Genomic DNA, 7,500 nt, shown 5'->3' on the forward strand with positions numbered 1-7,500 from the left:
TTCCCCAGGCCAGCGGGAGGGGCGACACCTCGCCTGCGACGGGAAGCGAATTGGAAAGGAGACCGCCCTGCCCGAGCACCGGACCCTCCCCGCCGTGGCTTCCCCGCCACAGAGAAGCCTCGGAAGGAGAGCCGGCCCGCCGGGGGCCCTCTCCGACGCCACCCGAAAAGCCACATCGATCAGCCGCGGCTCCGCGCCGACGGCGACAAGGGCCCCACGGCCACGCTTCCTGGGACAACAACGGCGACGGCCGCCCAGCCCACCTGCCCGTCGGCTCGCTCGCTCGCCTCAGCAGCAGAGGAGCGCGGGGGGTGCCGCCACCCGCCCGCCCGCAGCCGGCAACGGCGGGACTGGAGCGGCCCGGGGAGAACCCGGCCGAGCGTGCGAGAAAAAGTGCCACCGACCTGGCGCGGCCACGGGCCACCGGCGGCTTTCGCCCGGCCTCGCGGCGGTCGGCTTGCCCTGCCGGAACAAAAAAGGCCGGGGGACGGCACGACAAAAGAAAAAGGCACACGGAGGCGCGTTCGCAACGCCCCGTGCTAGCCACGGGGGCCACGGGGCCAGGGGCCCGCAGCGGGGGGGCCGAGTGACGGGCCTCAACTGCCTCCCCACCACGGACTCACCGGCATCCCGCCTCGCGCTGTCGTCGCAACGCTCCTCAGTGCCGCGGCTTAGGGCCGCCAGAGAAAAAGACACAAGGCCCGCGGAGGAGGCCTGGCGGGTGCCCCCCACACTCCGCCCGCCTCAACCGAAAGCAACCGACCCGGCAAAGCGGCAAAGCCGGCCCCGCCCGGCACAAGCGGCTCAGTCGATCCGGCCACGACCGAGGTAGGCGAGGCGCCGCCGCCTCGCCCAGGACCAGTCCGGGGGGGCTTCTCCGTCGGGTGCCGGGCCCGGCAAGTTCAAAAAAAAAAAAAAAAAAGAACTAGGCCCAAAAATTCTGCCCGCCACAAGGCGGGTCCCCGGCTTAAGGCCGAGGGAGGGGGACGGCTTCTCCAACGCGGGCCGAGCACCGCCGCCACCGCCGAGGCGGACCGACGGGCCCAAAACCGCGCCCGCCGAGCGGGCCCCCGGCTTAAGGCCGGGCAGAAAAGGGACGAGGCGCCGCCGCCTCGCCCGCCACCGGTGCCCGGGGGGGGCCGCCCCCCCCCGTGGCCAATCGACCGGCAGAAGCCGGGCCGGAGCGGGACACGCTGCTCGCGGCTTCTCTTTCTCTCTCTCTCTCAACTCTCACTCTCTCTCTTCTCTCTCGGCAACTCTCTCTCTGGGCTCGCTCTCGCTCTCTCGGCTCTCTCTCCCCGCCTCGGGGCCGGCGAGCAGCTTTCTCGGATCGTCTTTCGCCCCCTTCTTGCTCTCTCTCTCGGCCTTCTCCGGATCCGCTCTTGCGCGGCCCTTCTCTCTCGCCTCCGCGGATCCGGCTCTTTCGCGCGGCCCCTTCTCTCTCGCCTCGCCAACTGGACCCACTTTTCCCTGGGAAGGACGGGAGCCGGGACACAAAGGCACGCGCGCTTCGTCCCGGCTAGGCGGCACTCGCTTGGCCCTGGCGACCGCACGCGCGGCCGCTCCGCTCCGCCTCGGACGCAGGTACGGGGTCAACCTGCGGGGATGCGGCCCGTCACCTCGCTCCCATAAGACGGACAGACGAGTCCAAAGCCGGCCAGGCCTCCAAGAGGACCAATGCAGCTCGACCGGGGAGGGGCGCCAACGCAGGCCGCCTCCTACCATGACGCAGTCGGAGGCGGCCGACAACAGCGACCCCTTGGTGAACTTCCGCAGACGGCCGGGACAACAGGTCTACCCGGCCGGCGCCGAAATTGCACTAAGTCCCGCCGGAGCGAGGTAGACCTGATGTCCCCGGCCGGCGCCCGCCACCAGGGGGCAAGGCCGGCCCCCGGCGGACCCCGGAGCGAGGTAGACCTGATGTCCCCGACCGGAGCCGGGGTAGACCTGTTGTCCCCGGGCGGAGCCGGGGTAGACCTGTTGTCCCCGGGCGGAGCCGGGGTAGACCTGTTGTCCCCGACCGGAGCCGGGGTAGACCTGATGTCCCCGACCGGAGCCGGGGTAGACGTGATGTCCCCGGCCGCAGCCGGGGTAGACCTGTTGTCCCCGGCCGGAGCCGGGGTAGACCTGATGTCCCCGGCCGCAGCCGGGGTAGACCTGATGTCCCCGGCCGGAGCCGGGGTAGACCTGTTGTCCCCGACCGGAGCCGGGGTAGACCTGATGTCCCCGGCCACAGCGGAGGGAGACCTGTTGTCCCCGGCCGGAGCCGGGGTAGACCTGATGTCCCCGACCGGAGCCGGGGTAGACCTGTTGTCCCCGGCCGCAGCCGGGGTAGACCTGATGTCCCCGGGCGGAGCCGGGGTAGACCTGATGTCCCCGGGCGGAGCCGGGGTAGACCTGATGTCCCCGGCCGCAGCGGGGGTAGACCTGATGTCCCCGACCGGAGCCGGGGTAGACCTGATGTCCCCGGCCGGAGCCGGGGTAGACCTGTTGTCCCCGGCCGGAGCCGGGGTAGACCTGTTGTCCCCGGCCGGAGCCGGGGTAGACCTGATGTCCCCGACCGGAGCCGGGGTAGACCTGATGTCCCCGGCCGGAGCCATGGTAGACCTGATGTCCCCGGCCGCAGCCGGGGTAGACCTGATGTCCCCGGCCGGAGCCGGGGTAGACCTGTTGTCCCCGACCGGAGCCGGGGTAGACCTGATGTCCCCGGCCACAGCGGAGGTAGACCTGATGTCCCGGGCCGGAGCCGGGGTAGACCTGATGTCCCCGTCCGGAGCCGGGGTAGACCTGTTGTCCCCGGCCGGAGCCGGGGTAGACCTGTTGTCCCCGGCCGGAGCCGGGGTAGACCTGATGTCCCCGACCGGAGCCGGGGTAGACCTGATGTCCCCGGCCGGAGCCGGGGTAGACCTGATGTCCCCGGCCGCAGCCGGGGTAGACCTGATGTCCCCGGCCGCAGCCGGGGTAGACCTGTTGTCCCCGACCGGAGCCGGGGTAGACCTGATGTCCCCGGCCGCAGCGGAGGTAGACCTGATGTCCCCGGCCGGAGCCGGGGTAGACCTGTTGTCCCCGGCCGCAGCCGGGGTAGACCTGATGTCCCCGGCCGGAGCCGGGGTAGACCTGATGTCCCCGGCCGCAGCCGGGGTAGACCTGATGTCCCCGGGCGGAGCCGGGGTAGACCTGATGTCCCCGGGCGGAGCCGGGGTAGACCTGTTGTCCCCGGCCGCAGCGGAGGTAGACCTGTTGTCCCCGGGCGGAGCCGGGGTAGACCTGATGTCCCCGGCCGCAGCCGGGGTAGACCTGATGTCCCCGGCCGCAGCCGGGGTAGACCTGATGTCCCCGGCCGCAGCCGGGGTAGACCTGATGTCCCCGGCCGCAGCCGGGGTAGACCTGTTGTCCCCGGCCGCAGCCGGGGTAGACCTGATGTCCCCGGGCGGTGCCGGGGTAGACCTGATGTCCCCGGCCGGAGCCGGGGTAGACCTGATGTCCCCGGGCGGAGCCGGGGTAGACCTGATGTCCCCGGCCGCAGCCGGGGTAGACCTGATGTCCCCGGGCGGTGCCGGGGTAGACCTGATGTCCCCGGCCGGAGCCGGGGTAGACCTGATGTCCCCGGGCGGAGCCGGGGTAGACCTGATGTCCCCGACCGGAGCCGGGGTAGACCTGTTGTCCCCGGCCGCAGCCGGGGTAGACCTGATGTCCCCGGGCGGAGCCGGGGTAGACCTGTTGTCCCCGGCCGCAGCCGGGGTAGACCTGATGTCCCCGACCGGAGCCGGGGTAGACCTGATGTCCCCGACCGGAGCCGGGGTAGACCTGATGTCCCCGGCCGCAGCCGGGGTAGACCTGATGTCCCCGGCCGCAGCCGGGGTAGACCTGATGTCCCCGACCGGAGCCGGGGTAGACCTGTTGTCCCCGGCCGCAGCCGGGGTAGACCTGATGTCCCCGGGCGGAGCCGGGGTAGACCTGATGTCCCCGGGCGGAGCCGGGGTAGACCTGTTGTCCCCGGCCGCAGCCGGGGTAGACCTGATGTCCCCGGGCGGAGCCGGGGTAGACCTGTTGTCCCCGGCCGCAGCCGGGGTAGACCTGATGTCCCCGGCCGGAGCCGGGGTAGACCTGATGTCCCCAGCCGCCGCCGGGGTAGACCTGATTAGCCCGGTCCGGCTCGGATCCATGGTAGACCTGCTGTCCCCCTGTTGTCGCCCGCCGCCCGGGCACCTCGCCGTGCCCAGCGACCCCGGAGCCGGGCGAAGCTCACAGCCTCATAACACCCCGGAGCCAGATGGCTCGATCGATCCCCCGTCCCACACAATGAACCCCAACCCCACCCCCCCCTTTCAAGACCATGACATGTTTTCCATTTTTTTGTTGTTGTTCTTTGGGGGGATTTGGTTTGGGTTTGCTTTGGTATTTTGTTTTGTTTTGTTTTTCTGGGGGGGGGGGGGGGGGGGGCTGTTTTGGGGGTTTTTTGGGGGTTTTTTCCAGTTGCTTTGGCTTTCTCTGATACTGATTTTTGAGGTTGTTTTTTTTGGGGGGGTTGGGGGGCTTGTGGTTTGGATTTGGGTTTTCTTGGGTTGTCCCCCACCCCCCCGGGCCCCCCCCCGCCCCGCCCCTTTTTCTTTTCTCCTTTCCTGAAAGAATGGCTCTTCTATTTGCTTGGAACGAGAAACTTATCCGGGAAAGCAAACCAACCCAAAAATGGACCCATTTGATTTCTTTTTCTTTCGTATCGGAAGCGCCCCCAGCCGAGCCGACGGGCAAGCCGAGGCCGGTGCTCTGCCTGCTGACACGCTGACCTGGCCAAACAGCGCCCCCACCACCCACCCCCCGCCCTGCCCCGCCACGCCCTCCTGGGGTGGAACCTACCCAGGCCGGCCCCCCTGGCCCCGATGCGGCTCGCCCCGCCGCGCCCCTCCCCTCCCCTCCCCGCCCCGCCCCGCCCCGCCCGCCGGTAGAGGCGACGGCGGCCGCCGGCACCACCGCCAGCACACAGGCGCTGTGTGTAGCTTTCGGGCGGGTTGTTTCACGGTCCGCAGAGGTCTTGGGCCCTCGACGTGACTCTAGGGGGCCGTGGGGACTCGGTGCCGAGGCGCCCGGGGCCGGCACGAAGCCACCGGCCCTGGTCCGCACAGAGACAGAAACAGTGACACGCACCCCCCCCCCCCAACTAACCCTAACCCTAACCCTAACTCCCCCCGCCCCCGACTAACCCTAACCCTAACACTAACCCTAACTCCCCCCGCCCCCCACTAACCCTAACCCTAACCCTAACCCTAACCCTAACCCTAACCCTAACCCCCCCCCCCCTAACCCTAACCCTAACCCTAACCCCCTAACCCCCCCCCCACTAACCCTAACCCTAACCCTAACCCTAACCCCCCCCCCCACTAACCCTAACCCTAACCCTAACCCTAACCCCCCCCCCCCCCCCCCAACTAACCCTAACCCTAACCCTAACGCACGGCCACGCCTGCAGGCTACCACACCGCTGCGCGTGAAAGGAAGGCGCGGCCAACCATCCCCGCCCCCTCGCCAACCCCTCCCCAGCCACCTCCACCCGGCCCCCTGCCACCCGCGCGCGCGCAGCCGCCCGCCGGCCCGCCCATAGGCATTCACGCTCTGGCGTGCCCTCTCTCCCTGGCCCTGCCCCGGCCCCTGGCCCTGCCCGCTCTGTGGCAAGCGCAGCCGGCCATGGGCGGTTGGGGGCGCCCCGCCCTCCCCCATCAGCCTCCCCGGCGCTGTCTGCATCCTTTTGCCGCTTGCTAGGCTGCCGTAGGCCAAGGCCGGCCCGGGACAACAGGTCTAGCCAAGAGCCTGGGACAACAGGTCTACCCTAGGGGCCTGGGACAACAGGTCTAGCCAAGGGGCCGGGCTGCCGTAGGCGAGGGCCCGCCCGGGGACAACAGGTCTACCCCCAGGGCCTGGGACAAAAGGTCTACCCCAAGGGGCCTGGGCTATCAGGTCTACCCCGGAAGCGCAGGACATCAGGTCTACCCCGGCGGCCCGGGACAACAGGTCTACCCCAAGGGGCCCGGGACAACAGGTCTACCCAAGGGGCCTGGGACAACAGGTCTACCCCGGCGGCGCGGGACAACAGGTCTACCCCGGAGGCCCGGGACAACAGGTCTACCCCGAAGCCTAGGACAACAGGTCTACCCCGGGCCTCGGCTGTCAGGTCTACCCCGGAGGCCCAGGCTGCCGTAGGCCAAGGCCGGCCCGGGACAACAGGTCTACCCAAGGGGCCTGGGACAACAGGTCTGCCCCGGCGGCCCGGGACAACAGGTCTAGCCCGGCGGCCCGGGACAACAGGTCTAGCCTAGGGGCCTCGGCCATCAGGTCTACCCCGAAGCCTAGGACATCAGGTCTACCCCAAGGGGCCTGGGACAACAGGTCTACCCCGAAGCCTAGGACGTCAGGTCTACCCCGGCGGCCCGGGACAACAGGTCTACCCCGGGCCTGGGACAACAGGTCTACCCCGGAGGCCCGGGACAACAGGTCTAGCCCGGCGGCCCGGGACAACAGGTCTACCCTAGGGGCCTCGGCCATCAGGTCTACCCCGAAGCCTGGGACAACAGGTCTACCCCGGAGGCCCGGGACAACAGGTCTACCCCGGAAGCCTAGGACATCAGGTCTACCCCGAAGCCTAGGACATCAGGTCTACCCCAAGGGGCCTGGGACAACAGGTCTACCCAAGGGGCCTCGGCCATCAGGTCTACCCCGAAGCCTAGGACATCAGGTCTACCCCGAAGCCTAGGACAACAGGTCTACCCCGGAGGCCTGGGACAACAGGTCTACCCTAGGGGCCTCGGCCATCAGGTCTACCCCGAAGCCTAGGACAACAGGTCTACCCCGGCGGCCCGGGACAACAGGTCTAGCCCGGAGGCCCGGGACAACAGGTCTACCCCGGCGGCCCGGGACAACAGGTCTACCCCAAGGGGCCTGGGACAACAGGTCTACCCAAGGGGCCTCGGCCATCAGGTCTACCCCGAAGCTTAGGACATCAGGTCTACCCCAAGGGGCCTGGGACAACAGGTCTACCCCGGAGGCCCGGGACAACAGGTCTACCCTAGGGGCCTCGGCCATCAGGTCTACCCCGAAGCCTGGGACATCAGGTCTACCCCGGCGGCCCGGGACAACGGGTCTACCCCGGCGGCCCGGGACAACAGGTCTACCCCGAAGCCTAGGACAACAGGTCTACCCCGGCGGCCCGGGACAACAGGTCTACCCTGAAGGCCTGGGACAACAGGTCTACCCCGAAGCCTGGGACATCAGGTCTACCCCAAGGAGCCTGGGACAACAGGTCTACCCCGGTGGCCCGGGACAACTGGTCTACCCCGGAGGCCCCGGACATCAGGTCTACCCCGGTGGCCCCGGACATCAGGTCTACCCCAAGGAGCCTGGGACAACAGGTCTACCCAAGGGGCCCGGGACAACAGGTCTACCCCGGAGGCCCCGGACATCAGGTCTACCCCGGTGGCCCCGGACATCAGGTCTACCCCAAGGAGCCTG

The sequence above is a fragment of the Agelaius phoeniceus genome, unplaced genomic scaffold (assembly GCF_051311805.1).
Source record: "Agelaius phoeniceus isolate bAgePho1 unplaced genomic scaffold, bAgePho1.hap1 Scaffold_109, whole genome shotgun sequence".
Classification (NCBI taxonomy): Eukaryota; Metazoa; Chordata; class Aves; order Passeriformes; family Icteridae; genus Agelaius; species Agelaius phoeniceus.